The 16,417-nt window shown below is 42.1% G+C and overlaps 1 pseudogene; it reads right to left on the bottom strand.

Moving 5' to 3' along the window:
* Positions 1-849: 849 nt before the first annotated feature.
* LOC134937021 (5S ribosomal RNA) lies at positions 850-967 on the bottom strand (annotated as a pseudogene).
* Between the last annotated feature and the right edge of the window lie 15,450 nt (positions 968-16,417).

Below are 16,417 nucleotides of genomic sequence, written 5' to 3'. Positions count from 1 at the left end.
GAACGGCGGAGTTCACAGACGTATCGGCCGTATACACTGGCCGACGGTCCCGCGATATATCGGGCGTTCAAGAGAACGGCCGATATATTGACCAGTGTGTACAGGCCTTGAGACACACCCACTGAGCTCTACCTGGCATAATGTGAATCAGGTGCTCTATATGGCATGTGGGTTCTACCTGGCATAAGGTGCATCGGGCTATACCTGGCATAATGTGGTCTCTAACCTGGCAATAATGTGTATCAGGGGCTCTACCTGGTATAATGTGTATCAGGTACTCTATCTGGTGTAATGTGTATTGGGAACTCTACCTGGCATAATGTGGGCTCTACTTGGCATAATGTGTATCAGGGGCTCTACCTGGCATAATTTGTATCAGGGGCTTTACTGTGGTATCAGAAGAAAGATTTTTAGTTCCACACCAACTAAACAAATATGTAAGAGTGATATATATTAATAATAAAGAACCAATATAAAAACTGATGTTATCAATTTATAACAGTGAATTATCGGTGGTGCTCCCAAAGGCTTTTGTAGACCATGGCTACAATAGTATTGATAGAGAAAAGACAAAAAAAAATACTTTTTTTGGGAGCACTCTTCTAGAGTACTTTAAAATTTTACTTTTATTTTGTTGCTATATTAGAATAGTAAAATCATCAATTATACAAAATAAATTTGGAATCTCTTAAAAATCTTGATTAACCTGGTAACACATAAAGGTTCAAGATAAAAGTGGTGAAAACATAATCACCAGGATGCTAATCAATATAATCTGTGATGTTATGATCTAACTGTGATAAGAGAGAGGAAAGGTGGATTTAGAGTAGTACTCCTCAAATAGTATATTGCCCACAGTACCAAGTATTCCTAGGTGGTCTCCCATCCAAGTACTGACCAGGTCTATCCTACTTAGCTTCCAAGATTGGACGAGATCAGGCGTATTTAGGATAGTATGGCCATGGGCAGCTATCTGAGGAAGATGGAAGAAAGATACAGAATCCACTTCTGCTTTCTGTACTAAGCCTGGGTCCCAATATTAGAATAACGATACCATGGCTATTCCAGATGAGAGAATGTTGGAAGAAGAGTTTTTTTGGATAAGTAATAGTTCTGGTCTCAAATCTTGCCACCAGATTTGAAGAAAGTAAAGGCACTTCTGCTGTCTGTTGTGATGATAAAATATTTACTGGAAGCAGCTTATTGCCAAAATCAGTACTGCCATCAACCAGATTAGATGATGATAGATCTATAAACATCACAAGTATTGGTTAATTTTCAACAATTAAAGTTGAATACAACAGTCTCACTGATTATTCTGTGGTGTGGATACAACTTCCACGGTCAGATGAGATTGAAGAGAAAAATATATGATGCACCTACAGTATAAATGCACAATTCATGCACAACTGAACATAAAACACGTTCTTTAATAAGCATTAAGGGAAATCATAAATCATTAACCTTCAAAATTAGAGTTGTGCATAACAATCTTATTGCTAATTCAGAAGCCAAGGTTTAACTTCCAAAGTAAGGAGCCATAGAGTTACATCAGTCCTAATGAATCCATTATCTGAGATGAATATTTGAAATGGGTGGTCTACAGGTTACGGGCGGCCGGCCTCCCTTCGGCCACAATACCGGCACCAGAATCCCGACCGCCGGCATACCGACATCTTTTCTCCCACTTCAGGGTCCACGACCCCCCTGGAGAAAGAATAGATAGTGTAGCGCGCCACCGTGCCCGCAAGGGGCTCATTTGCGCTCGCCCACTTGTTGTTATGTCGGCGGTCAGAATTCCGGCACCGGTATGCTGGTCATTGGGACCCTGACCGCCGGCAAACCATACTACACCCATTTGAAATAGGTGTCACTGCACATGTACAGGTATAAGGCCACTTTAATTTTAGCAAGTAACAGCACATATATAAAAGTGTAATGATATAAGCATTCTGTGGTAAAAAAAAAAAGTGCCTCTGACAGCATACAATTATGCAGATTGTTCCCAACACCTCTGTTTTGAAGGTTTCAATCTACACTGCATTCCAATCTAATTAGTCTTTCAAAAGTCAAAGTTTCAACTTCCGAGACCAAATGAAAAGATTCATATAGTTGCACATGCATGAGCAATGTGAAAGAACAAATTCTGAAGCTGGCATGGAGTCAGCATGTGTATAGAGGGCAAAATGTCTCAAATAGTAATCAAATAAGCAAATTATACTCAGCGCAACCTCTGCATAGATTGTAAAACATAGTGATTTACTTTACTATAGTGCAATGTGTGGAAGGGGCTCTACTATGGCATACTCTGTATAAGGGCTACTACTGTGTGGTGTAATGTGAATAATGTACACTACTGTACTATGTACTGTGAACAGACACTACTGTCTAGCTGTCTTCAGTCCTCTGCTCTCTGGCAGGCACCTTCCCATCATCAGATAGCTTCAGCAGGGCTATAACAATATTTAACAGGGAAGCAGATTTTTGCCCTGTCAGAGTTCTTTGGCTCCTCCCATACTAACATGGAACGATTCTCATGACTGGGCAGAAAACATGGAGGGGTACCCCCTTTTCAGGAGAGATAGGATTAATAAAAAGGGAGGGGGTGTTTGTCTTTATGTGATGCCATTCTTAAGTTTAAATATGGATTACATAAATTCCTAACTGAAAGAAATATCCAAGGATACAGCATTTAAAAGATATAACATTTTATAATACAGGTTGAACTCGATGGACATTTGTCTTTTTTCAACCTCATCAACTATGTAACCCCAGTCAATATCAGGAGAGCTCTGTTGGATAAGCCTCTCAGCATAGTGCCTTGCCCTTGCAGCTCCATGTAAATGCCCCTGCCCTGGACTCTGACACAGCCTGAGAGTGTTGGACTCTGGCACCACACCTTCTCCCAGTGATTCACTGCAGACATCAGACCCGCTCCTCCTACTTGGGCAGCTGCTGCCAGGAAAAGATTTTGGTGTCTATTTACTAAGCCTTGGACGGAAATAAAGTGGACGGAGATAAAGTACCAGCCAATCCGCTAATAACTGTCATTTTTCAAACAGCCTATGACATGGCAGTTAGGAGCTGATTGGTTGGTATTTTATCTCTGTCTACTTTATCTCCATCCAAGGCTTAGTAAACAGACCCCTTTGTGCCTTATCAGCAAAGAGGTAAGCAAAGGCAGTGTGGGACCTTACCCCCATGTACACAGTGTGCGCTCTGACACAGGTGCCAGTCCCTGTTACACTGCCTGCACACAGCTGCCACAACAGACAGCACTACAACCGCACAGCTCCTGCCACTCCAAAGTTACCTCAGTTCTCCCCTCAATGGTCAGTGTCCCCTTTTTTAAACTGTCCCCAGATGTTTCCTGTTCTAGCCATGAGTGGGTCCAAAGTTCTTGCCCAGCTGCTGTCCCTTGGTTCCTAACAGTTTCCTTACAGCCACAATAAAGGGGACGCAGGGAAGAATGCGCATGTACAGCAGTTTATTACTGATAAAATGCACCACACATTACAGTGTGATAATAGATACCGCCACATGATTGTAGATGGTCCAGTGGTGGGGTTTCACAAATATGCCAGGTCACAGTAACAGGCAGTGGCGGGAGCCAGTCAGCACACATAAACATACATTTAATCTTGGATATAATATAGGTGCCGGCTGCCTTACCCGGGAATCAGTAGCATCGCTGTGTTTCACTTACTTGCCTCTGTACAGGACAGTGAAACACAGCGGTGCAGCTGATCCCTGGGTAAGGCAGCCAGCACATTAAATGTATGTTTATATGTGCTGACAGGCCCCCACCTGCAATGTGTGGGCAAAACTGCAAAAATCAGGGTCAGTTATAGCCGAGGTCAAGGAGTAGCCATCAAGGGTTATTCATAATTCATCGTCCAATGCCATAGCCAGAGTCCAGTTCACGGGTGATCAACCAGTAGAGCTGCAGCGAGAAACACCACAAGACTTTCAATAAACTTAGCCCAGACTGCTCGGTTGTATTCCATTAAAAAGACTGAGACCCAGATGTATTAAGATCTGCAGAGGAGTGTGTGTGCGCCATGAAAACACAAGCTAGAGTCCTCTTGCAGATGTCCCTTGGACCAAACCCAGAGACATACCGTGGAGTGTCTGGCCAATTGCTCCAGGTAAGCACAGCAGGCCACTTCGGGTGGCAGGGCTAGACTGTCACGCCATTAGGCCCAGCACCAAGATAAGGAATTTCCTATGATTCACGGGTAAGCGGGTAGAGGATGGGGCTAAATGACATGATTCACATCTTTTAGCCCCACCCTAGTCACGCAATTGCGTGAATTTACCCCCATCCTACCCACTACACTAGTAAACGGGCAGGATGCGGAAGAGCTGAGTACCCTTCATAGTACGCAAACTAAGACAGCATACTGTATAACACACACAGGCTGCAGACTGTTCGCCCAACACAGTTGGACTGCACACTGTCCCCCACACAATAGGACTGCAGTCTGCCCCCTTTCCCACACACAGTCACACAAACTAGCGCTGCAGATGGGAACCAGTTGAGTTACTGACACTGCTCGGAATGCCGGCACTGGCTAGGGGAGGTTAGATTTATGCTGCTGGGGGTGGGTTAGCTTTAGGATGCGGGAAGGGGGGGTTAGGTTTAGGCACCACTGGGGAGGGTTAGGGTTTGGCTGCAGGGGAAGGAGGGGGAGTAGAAGGTTAGGTTTAGGCTGCTAGAAGGGAGGATTAGCGTTAGTGGGGTAGGGTTTACATACTAACCCCACCCCTGTTGGGATTGTCACCATCGGGATGCTGCGGTCGGTATTCTGAATGCTGGCATATCAGCCCTAACCCCTGCAGACTACCCTTCCCCCACATAGATACTCGGACTGTGGACTTCCCCCTCCCCCACACTTAGACAACAGGCTGTCTCTCCCAACAAAAAAATCCACTGGGACTGCGGACTGTCCCCTCCCCACGCAGACACACTCTCTGTCTCTAACTTGAGTGCAAGGAAGAGAAAGGAAACTGGAGGCTCTGCAATGGCATGGGAGGAGCTGCTGCATCTACTGCACAAGAGCTCCCCCCTCGGCCATCTTTCTTTATCCAGCACACAGAGAGCTTCGGCTGAGGATCAGAGCTCTCTCATGACTAGCCACATATATGCGGTAGCTTGTTCTCTCTGCACCACTTAGGTGCGGGCAGTGGTGCTGCGTATTGTCACAGACGCAGACCATGATGATGGTGCCCTTACAGCTAGCTGCCATATGCCACTGCGTGCTGTGTGTAACTGGCCAGCTCTGTGTATAATAATAACAATAATACATAGAGGGTAGTGGATAAGTGAAATAGCCTCCCATCAGAAGAGGTAGATAACAGAGCAATTTAAACATACTTGGGATGTGCATATGATTACCCTTTCAAAGCCTTAAAGATCAAATAGGTTTTTGTTTTCTTCATGTGTATTTTGATGTATTATTTTCCTGTGGGGGCCTATAAGTATGTGTTTTTTTTCATGTGAATCGTGTGTTTTATTGTCATGGTTTTGATCTACAGGTTCCCTTGTGTCAGTGTTACATTATTACCTGTACTCCCAATATTTCACACACAGAGTAAATGAGAGTGGTGTAAATATATGAGGGTTTATTCCACAAAAGGGTGCCAATATCTATATCTGCTTACCAAACAAAATAGGCTTGGGCTGGTCCTGAGTGGACCGCATCACTAAGCTTGTGTATTGCCCACTTCCCTGACAGGTGTCTATTCTCCAGGCAGTGCAGGAAAACTCCCCAAAACTGTGGAATCTCCTGGACATTCCTGAAGAGTAGGCAAGTATGTTATATCTGATCTCTATACTCACAGGGTCTTTTGCTCTTCTGCAGGAATGTCGCCCTCTTCCTCACTTTCATATGGAGGGTAGCCCCTGCGTATTATATCAAGCCTAAAAAATAAAATACCTTGTACATTAATGATCATGACTCAAATTAACAAAACACACATAAAATGGGTAATCTGACTGAGGCCACATTATTCCTTTCTTCAGCAATTTCAGCAACTTCTGGTATTAGTGGTAATTTTAAAATTTTTTGTTACCCAACAGGGTCTTATCATTGCTTTGTAACTGAGGACGTTTAGAAAACTGGCACAGCTGAAATAAAATATCGCAAGGAGCATCATGCACAACCAAGCAGACTTACTGGTATAATAGACCTTACTGGTATAATAGAGAACTATCCGAAGGATTCATCTCTAAATCATTCTGCAATATAGTAGCCAGTAGGCTCCAATGGCTAACGCCCTCCAGTGACGGGATTAGTTTATCAATACTCAAGCTCTGAAAAAGCTAAGTTTCTCTGAGCTGTATACATTTAGCCAGATCGCAGACCCCACAGAAACCTTTAGGGACTGCTCTGCCAAACAAAAACAGAGAACTCCCTGTTTACACATATAGGGGTGTCTTTACTGATGTGGAAATCCTATGAAAATAATACGGCACAAAGGAAAATGTATATGGTACTTTGTAGTTAGTCTCTAAAACAGACAATGTAAAGGTTGCTTTGAAACTATGTCACTTATTTATAACAAATATATAGTTAATAATGTTTAATTTTAGGTCTCATATTCCAGCCTAAGGAAGGTAATCTAATTGTATAGGTGTCACCCACACTGCTGCTATACTATGCAGGCAATAAGTTACTGGTTAGTGCCCATTTGTTCTCCGCCCCAGCCGCTAACTGATCCTCAGAAACAGATGATTAGAGTAAGGTAAATTAATTACACAACAATAACTAAATATTCTATACAAAAACCACATGACAGAATGTGCTGACAGTAACGAGAGTTTGGGGGACTTTTCTGTGCAGGAATTAGTAAAAAATAAAATATCATATTTACATCATCGGGCGGATCTTGGCTGTAAAAAATAAAAAACAAAAAAGTTTCAGACATTTCAATGCTGGCCTGAAGGCGGATTATAGGTAAAAAGTATTACAAGGAAAATGAAATAAATACAAGGAGAAGACAGGTAAATAGAAAATAGAAGAGAAATGTCAGACTTTCAGCACTTACGTTGGGTCACTATGATCACATCCTGTAATGATAATAAAGCAGTATGTCAGCAAGGTGGTAATAGGACCATTGAAACAGGTACAATAAAATAGTCAGAATTGTAATAGGATCGATTGTAAAGTAACTTACATCGGCCCCACGACGGCAGCAAAGGCTACAACAGAAAATACACACAGTTACTGGATGTTCACAACTGAGCACAATATAACAGTATACAGTACAGCGCTATTGCACGTGTGGGCTGCATCAGGGGTTATTAGATCTGTGCAGTTCAATGGAGGCTTCTCAGTAAGAGGGGGTCACAGTAATTAGAGCGCCAAGATCCATAGTAGAGAGAAATGGGTAATGCTTGCACCACGGTATATGCTAGCGCTATATACATAAATGTTAATAAAGAATACAGTAGTTGCCAACATTTTTCTAAAAGGAGAGTAAGGCCTGATAGTGATAATTGCATTGTGCGAAGTAACAGGAATTGCACAGTGTTCTAGGTTGACAGTAAAAAAGTGAATATCTCCAGCAACAGACAGGGCCATGAACATCTTTATAGCCTGCAACAGTAGATATTAGAGGCGTCTGGCGATTGTGCTCTTATTCAGCTGTAGTGGGTAATAGAACATCTTACCCCTGGCAGACACTATGAGTGTGGCAGAGCTGCGACTTGTGCATATCATCTCAGATCCGCGGCATACGTAGACGCAGCTGGATGTGATCAGCAACCACCTCTAAATCAGCCCCATAGTCCCTACTTTTGCATGAGCCTTGCAATGGCAATCACCAACCCCAAAAGGGATAAATCAATTGCTCCCGGTGTGAAACACTAATATGTTGCCCTAGCAGGGAAATCTTTTCAGCCGCTAACTGATCTTCAGAAACATGGGGACTTTTCTGTGCAGGAATTAGTAAATATAAAATATCATATTTACCTCTCTTTAAGGCTCTGAGCTGTAAAAGTAAATAAATAATAATAACTTAGTAATTTTGGCTGGCTGAAGCCTGCATAACTACAGTATATCACATACAACCAAAGTATCAGACATTTCAATGCTGAAGGATGATTATAAGTAAAAAGTATTACAAGGAAAACTAAATAAATACAAGGAGAAGACAGGTAAAATGGAAAATAGAAGAGAAATGTCAGACTTTCAGCACTTACGCTGGGTCACTATGATCACATCCTGTAATGATAATAATGCAGTATGTCAGCAAGGGGGTAATAGAACCACTGAAACAGGTACAATAAAATAGTCAGAATTTTAATAGGATACATTGTAAAGTAACTTACATTGCCCCCATGACGGCAGCAAAGGCTACAACAGAAAATACACACAGTTACTGGATGTTCACAACTGAGCACAATATAACAGTATACAGTACAGCGCTATTGCATATGTGGGCTGCAGCAGGAGTTATGGTATCCGGATGATAGATAGTGTCTAGTTAGATAGTCAATAGATAGACACCATATGTTATACAGACAAAAGGTCGACATGACAATGGTGACAAAAAAGGTAGGCACAGGTTTTTTTTTTAATTTTACATTTAGGCATAGAGTTGGCTATAAACCTTATGGCAAGCGGATGACTTTCTACAATTGGGGGTCCCAGATGACAAAACTATCCACACAAACCCCATAAATGCAAAAAAAAACATGTCTACCTTTTTTATTTCGACCATTTTCATGTCAACCTTTTGACCTTGTCGAACTTTTGGACTGTCTACTTATTTCATGTCTACCTTTTGACTGTCTAACATGTGGTGTCCATCTATTGACTGTCTAACTAGACACTGTCTATCTGTTATACCACACCCATGAGTTATGCAGTTCAATGGAGGCTTCTCAGTAAGAGGGGGTCACAGCAATTACAGCACCAAGATCCATAGGAGAGAGAAATGGGTGATGCTTGCACAACGGAATATGCTAGCGCTATATACATAAATGTTAATAAATAATAGTTGGCAACATTTTTCTAAAAGGAGAGTAAGGTCTGATAGTGAGAATTGCATTGTGCTGAGTAACAGGAATTGCACAGTGTACTTGGTTGACAGTAAAAAAGGGAATATCTCCAGCAACAGACAGGACCGTAAACATCTTTATAGCCTGTAACAGTAGATATTAGAGGCGTCTGGCGATTGTGCCCTTACTCAGCTGTACTGCATATACTGTAGCATATAAAGTTAGATTTTTGTACCATGTAACATAGTGGCATTTATTTAAGATCCACAAGGCTTCAAGGGGCATATTTATCACAATCCGCATTTAATGAGGATATCATAAATATTTTATGCCAAAACATAATGTGAAAATTTATATTTTTACGCAGATCTGCAAAAAAGCTGTTGCTGGGAAACAGGTTCCGACACATGCATCACTGAGGAGACGTGGAGTGGGATCTGGTGAATCCTCACCAAAAGAATATGCTCAACAGTAGCCAAAGGCCACTATAGGCTAACGGCATCACAATCTGGAGTTTAGTAAATCCATCTACATAGCAGCTTCCAATAGAGAATCCTATGGGGGATGCTTTGTGGTTGGAATAGGAGGGCTGTAGCAGGTAGCAGAGATATCTGCAGCAATCCCTCCATATTAAATCCCAGGGATCCTTAATATTTGCGAGTACCCCCTGAAAATTGTAGTTTTTCTGAGGATATCCCATAAATATTGTCCAATTGACATTCCCCATAATGTCTGTGCCCCCTCAATCCCTCCCTATTTTAATGCCTCTTCCTTAATTTCATTACTCGTCTGTCCAGTGCCCTCTACCTAACAACTGTGGTGTGAAATCCAACACCGCACTCCCCTATATAAACATTACAAAACCATCCAGACAAGTTACCCAGTATGTACCCCTGGTCTAAATAGCTGATTCATAAACTCATCATAGTCAAATAAAACTGTTTCCACTTTGGAAGTCAAATCTCTTTGTTCTGTTATTTTGGATAATCTGGAAATCCTTCAAGAGGAAAAAACAAACTCTCTTAAATGTGACAGATTCTCTCACATCATGAAACCCATCACACAGCATACAGGAGGTAGCAGTTAAGAAGGTTTGAGCCACCACCATTGTAATTCATATATAATTCATACACGTCTATATTCACGTATCATCTATAGGGGTATATTAAATTGATGTCGAATTGCTTAATTTGTCGAAAAATGGGTCTTTTTCGTCCAAAAAACCATGTTGAATCGGATTCGACAACTCAATACGGCATTTATCGATAAAAAACCTGTAGTTTCAGTTTCGACTTTTGACTATTCGACAATTTCATGCCTGTAATGTTAAAAATGCGGCATTTCGACAAAAGTATATTCAATTGAAGAATGTCGATTCGACATCAGTGCTTTTCGACAGTCATTTCGTCAATTTCATTGCGCCTACTTTTCTGGCGTGAGCTGATAAGAAATCGTAGACACTTTTATTTTTATGGTGCTTTTTTGATTTCTAATAGCATATTTATTTATTTTTGAAGTGATTATCTACTGGTTTTTCTATTTATGACCCACAGTATTATATATTCGATTTTTTTTTAAGAATATTTTTTCCTGTACTCGGCTGAGGGAAATGTACCGAAGATTCCACAGATTTACCCAGGATACACTTCTCCAAAGCAACTCCTCACTCCCGTTTTTGAGACTTCAGGGAGACGAGCAGCCATTACAGTAAGCTCTCTTGTGGAATAGTTTTTTTAGGACAATCCCTGCGTTTTACAACATATATATCCTATTTTTTTACACTGACGACAATAATGGAGCCTTTTTCTGACCAGATTGATTGCTCTGCAGCTCCTCACTCCGCTCTGCAGGTTAAAAAAATGGCTGCTGAGCACGCAGCAAACAAGCCCTATATAGGATTCCAAACGGCGGGAGTTCGAATCCAGGCCGCCCACTATTCGACGATTGGTCCTTTTTCAACAGAGGGCATGTCGAATCCGGTTTTAATTGAATATGTCGAATTCAGGGTCCTGGGTGGAGGGTTTTGGCTGTCGAATAGTGTCGAATCCAAAAACTGATGAATCCACTCCGTAATTCGACATCAATTGAATATACCCCATAGAGTGGAAATCATACACGGTTACATACCAGTGGGTTTTGCTCCAGCTCATTGTTGTAACGCTTTTTATTGTTTTCTATTGAAAGAAAAAAAAACAGCTTATTAGCATTTATTTATTACCAGTTATTTATACAGCTCACACATATTTGCAGCTCTTTACAGAGAATATTGAGCCATTCACATCAGTCCCTGCCCAGAGGAGCACCCACCTGTGCAGCTTTGTGGCAGTAAAGGCCCATACACACTGGGCGATTTTGAGCTGAAAGCAGGTCACTTTTGGTGTGTTGAGTTCAAAGCAGCCCAGTGTATATGAGCAAGCGATGAGTGGTGAGCGCTGATGCGCGCTCCCGCTTCATCACTGACAGCCGCCGTTCATCTACTGGTATTACCAGTAGATGACCGGCGGGGTGAGCGGCTTTCCATAGCGTCCTGCTATGGAAAGCCGCTCACCCCCGCTGACATCGCTGGGCAGGGGGGAAAAGCGCTCAGTGTGTATGCACCTTAACACAGTTATTGTTGGCAATGAGCTCCGCCAGTGTAATAATTACAGTAGCCGACTCTCACTTATGTAAGTACAGTACTTGTACCACGCACGAATAGTACACAGTGTTATTGTCTGCTCACGAAAGCCACATTAAAAAAAACAAAAAAAAAAACGCTTTTTAAATATAAAGCTTACTTAATTTTAAACTTCTTTTTTACACTATATTTTCCCATATATACAGACAACTGAAAGCTGTAATTTGTTACCACACTGCTGCCCTGGTGGTAGTTTGTTATTTAATACTAGCAATATCAAAATCAGCCGTATTGCCAGGATCAGGGTCTAATGGCAAATAAAGTTTAATATAGTTACTAGTATAATATACAATATAAGCTTGTCTATATATATATATATAATTTTTTTTTTTTTAAATATAAGCAACTAGTAGACATTTTTTTCTTACATGTCAAACCTCATATCTCAAACACAGAAATGTTACCTATGCTTAGTTACCATTGAGAGGATAAATTACAACTGGATTTTTTTTTAAACACAGATTTATTGCAAATAATTTCTGTTACAAATGACTACTCTGTTAAGGATTGCTCTGTGCCCACAGTATTGGTTATGGAATCAGATCATTGATTACATTTTCTTGTAAGTAATCAGCAAAACACCCTTTAACAGAAAAAAAAAAAAATCAAACATAACATTTCCTTTATAATTACTTCCAGAAGGCCACATATAACTATGGGCCTAATTCAGGGGTGTGGTTCGTTTTATCGACAGTATCTAGGTCGACAATGTTTAGGTCGACCACTATAGGTCGACAGTCACTAGGTCAACATGGATGGAAGGTCGACAGGGTTTCTAGGTCGACATGTGCTAGGTCGACAGGTCTAAAGGTCGACATGAGGATAAATTTTTTTTTTGGTGTCGTTTTCTTCGTAGAGTGACCGGGATCCCAAATTAGTGCACCACGTCCCCTCGCATGGCTCGCTTCGCTCACCATGCTTCGCTCGGCACACTTTACCGTTCCAATCGTAGTCCACGTGGATCGTTAAGTATGAAAAAATTCCCCCCCCAAATTTTTTTGGGAAAAACTCATGTCGACCTTTAGACCTGTCGACCTAGCACATGTCGACCTTCCATCCATGTCGACCTAGTGACTGTCGACCTATAGTGGTCGACCTAAACTTTGTCGACCTAGACACTGTCGATCTTCAGACCGGATCCCCTAATTCAGACCTAATCACAGCAGCAATTTTTTTTTTCTACTCTAATGAGCAAAACCATGTGCACTGCAGGTGGGGCAGATATAACGTGTGCACAGAGAGTTAGATTTGGGTGGGGTGTGTTCAAACTGAAATCTAAATTGCAGTGTAAAAATAAAGCAGCCAGTATTTACCCTGCACAGAAACAAAATAACGCACCCAAATCTAACTCTCTGCACATGTTATATCTGCCTCACCTACAGTGCACATGGTTTTGCTCATTAGAGAGATTTTGCTGCTGCGATCAGGTCTGAATAAGGCCCTATTTGCCTATCTAAAGGATCGGAAATAAGTATTGACACCATCAATTAATTACATCATCTAAAGTTGTGATATTATTATTAAAAAATAAAGAAAGAAAATGCTAAAAGTACAGATAATGCCTTCAGGTAATAGGGGGGACAAACGAATAGGAGGATTAGCTAGGGAGTAAATAACCACCCCCTCCCTACCCCCCCAAAAGGATAGGATATGAGCTTAGGACAACATACCTAGAATGGAATCACTGCTAGAAGTGAGCATCCAAGGACTGTAGTCTCTTTGTCATTTGATTCCATTGTATTGTGACATCACTCTTTGTACCATAAACAGCAGCAGCAGCATCTGCTATAAAGTGATAAAACATAGCATTTAGTCATTAGGGGCTGACTGGCAAGTTGCATCCTGGGAGGCAAACCTAAACACTGGCCGGAACCCCTTCTGACCTAAAAAAGTCGAAAACTGCCGTCTTTTCAACAGACGGCAGCTTTCGACTTCAATTGAATATACCACATAGCGACCCATATTTTAAAAGGGTTCAGGTGTAACGGTAACTTTAATGAAAAAAGACACAGTAGTATTCCATTTATGACTAGAATACTTTTAGGGTGAGCATTTTCTTTTGGTTTCTGCTTTAGAGCAAGATGCCTCAATAGTGCACTCAGGCACAGCTGTCATTTTCTCATAAATACTTATCTGAAATTGCAGAATCCCTTTTGGGTCAGAAGCCAGCATTGCACATGTGAATAGAACTGCATTAGTATTACTATGTATCTAGAACCTGAGGTTTATATCCGCATTTTCTGGTGGCACCAGTGTCATGCTCCTGCAGCTACTTCATGTGCATCATGGAATGGCATGCATGGTCAAAGGAGGAACCGGGTTTGTTCTGTAAACCAGTGTTGGCATGCATCAAGATCCACCACAATTGCATAACAGTATTGTCAAACCTGTCCAATAGGTCACAACTACAGGTTGAGTATCCCTTATCCAAAATGCTTGGGACCAGAAGTATTTTGGATATCGGATTATTACGTAGTTTGGAATAATAATATACCATAATGAGATATCATGGCGATGGGGCCTAAAGGCCCATACACACTTGACGATGCACACATCGTTAACGACTTCCCTTGAACTTCCCTTGAACAGCTGAGCAAACGACATGAGCATACACACTACCAACGACCAAAGACGAAAGACCAAAGACCATTCATCGTTGAAGCATCCAAGCTGAACAGTTTATTAAAATAATGAGCTGGGAACAGGGCTGGTGAACAGTGGCTTGGTCGTTGGTCTTTCACGCCATACACATTCAACGACGTCTCTGGTCGGTAACGACCATAGTGGAAATTGAGCATACATGCTCCACAGATAAGCGAGGGTCGTTAACGTCCCGCGGGGCCGCGCATCGGTGGTCGTCGGATGCATACACACTTGACGATATAATGAGCGACGTCGTTGATGAGGGCTGAAATGAACGACGTTGTTCATTTTATCGTCAAGTGTGTATGGGCCTTAAAGGCCCATACACACTTGACGATGCACACATCGTCAACGATCGTCGTCAACGACTTCCCTTGAACTTCCCTTGAACAGCTGAGCAAACGACATGAGCATACACACTACCAACGACCAAAGACGAAAGACCAAAGACGAAAGACCAAAGACCATAGACCATTCATCGTTGAAGCATCCAAGCTGAACAGTTTATTAAAATAATGAGCTGGGAACAGGGCTGGTGAACAGTGGCTTGGTCGTTGGTCGTTGGTCTTTCACACCATACACATTCAACGACGTCTCTGGTCGGTAACGACCATAGTGGAAATTGAGCATACATGCTCCACAGATAAGCGAGGGTCGTTAACGTCCCGCGGGGCCGCGCATCGGTGGTCGTCGGATGCATACACACTTGACGATATAATGAGCGACGTCGTTGATGAGGGCTGAAATGAACGACGTCGTTCATTTTATCGTCAAGTGTGTATGGGCCTTAAGTCTAAGCACAGAATGCATTTACGTTTCATATACGCCTTATAGACACAGCCTGAAGGTCATTTAATACAATATTTTTCAATATTTTTAATAACTTTGTGTATTAAACAAAGTTTGTGTACACTGAGCCATCAGAAAACAAAGGTTTCACTTTCTCACTCAAAAAAAAATCCGTATTTTAAAGCAGACACAAACAGCAGTTACATCAAAAGAGTTTATATCTGTGCTTGGAATGCAGTTACGGACAAATTCAGCATGAGGGCTCTGTGTCCAATTGCTCTACGATTATGTATCTGAACTTTGCTTTTAATAAGTAAATGATCATTCAACATGCTATATTATCTTGGGTGGCTATCATTTTCCCAGCAAGAGCTAAGAGTTTGTGATAAGAAATCAGTACTCCTCTTTAAAAGAAAGGTAAATTAAAATACACTGCTCAAAAAAATAAAGGGAACACTTAAACAACACATCCATAGATCTGAATGAATGAAATATTCTTATTAAATACTTTGTTCTTTACATAGTTGGATGTGCTGACAACAAAATCACACAAAAATTATCAATGGAAAACAAATGTATTAACCCATGGAGGTCTGGATTTGGAGTCACACTCAAAATTAAAGTGGAAAAACACACTACAGGCTGATCCAACTTTGATGTAATGTCCTTAAAACAAGTCAAAATGAGGCTCAGTAGTGTGTGTGGCCTCCACGTGCCTGTATGACCTCCCTACAACGCCGGGGCATGCTCCTGATGAGGTGGCGGATGGTCTCCTGAGGGATCTCCTCCCAGACCTGGACTAAAGCATCCGCCAACTCCTGGACAGTCTGTGGTGCAACGCGGCGTTGGTGGATGGAGCGAGACATGATGTCCCAGATCTGCTCAATTGGATTCAGGTCTGGGGAACGTGCGGGCCAGCCCATAGCATCAATGCCTTCGTCTTGCAGGAACTGCTGACACACTCCAGCCACATGAGGTATAGCATTGTCTTGCATTAGGAGGAACCCAGGGCCTACCGCACCAGCATATGGTCTCACAAGGGGTCTGAGGATCTCATCTTGGTACCTAATGGCAGTCAGGCTACCTCTGGCGAGCACATGGAGGGCTGTGCGGCCCCCCAAAGAAATGCCATCCCACACCATTACTGACCCACTGCCAAACCGGTCATGCTGGAGGATGTTGCAGGCAGCAGAACGTTCTCCTTGGCGTCTCCAGACTCTGTCACGTCTGTCACATGTGCTCAGTGAGAACCTGCTTTCATCTGTGAAGAGCACAGGGCGCCAGTGGCGAATTTGCCAATC

The sequence above is a fragment of the Pseudophryne corroboree genome, chromosome 6, assembly GCF_028390025.1.
Source record: "Pseudophryne corroboree isolate aPseCor3 chromosome 6, aPseCor3.hap2, whole genome shotgun sequence".
Classification (NCBI taxonomy): domain Eukaryota; kingdom Metazoa; phylum Chordata; class Amphibia; order Anura; family Myobatrachidae; genus Pseudophryne; species Pseudophryne corroboree.
The sequence above is the reverse complement of the archived record's forward strand: the minus strand, read 5'-3'. Positions and strand labels throughout refer to the sequence as shown.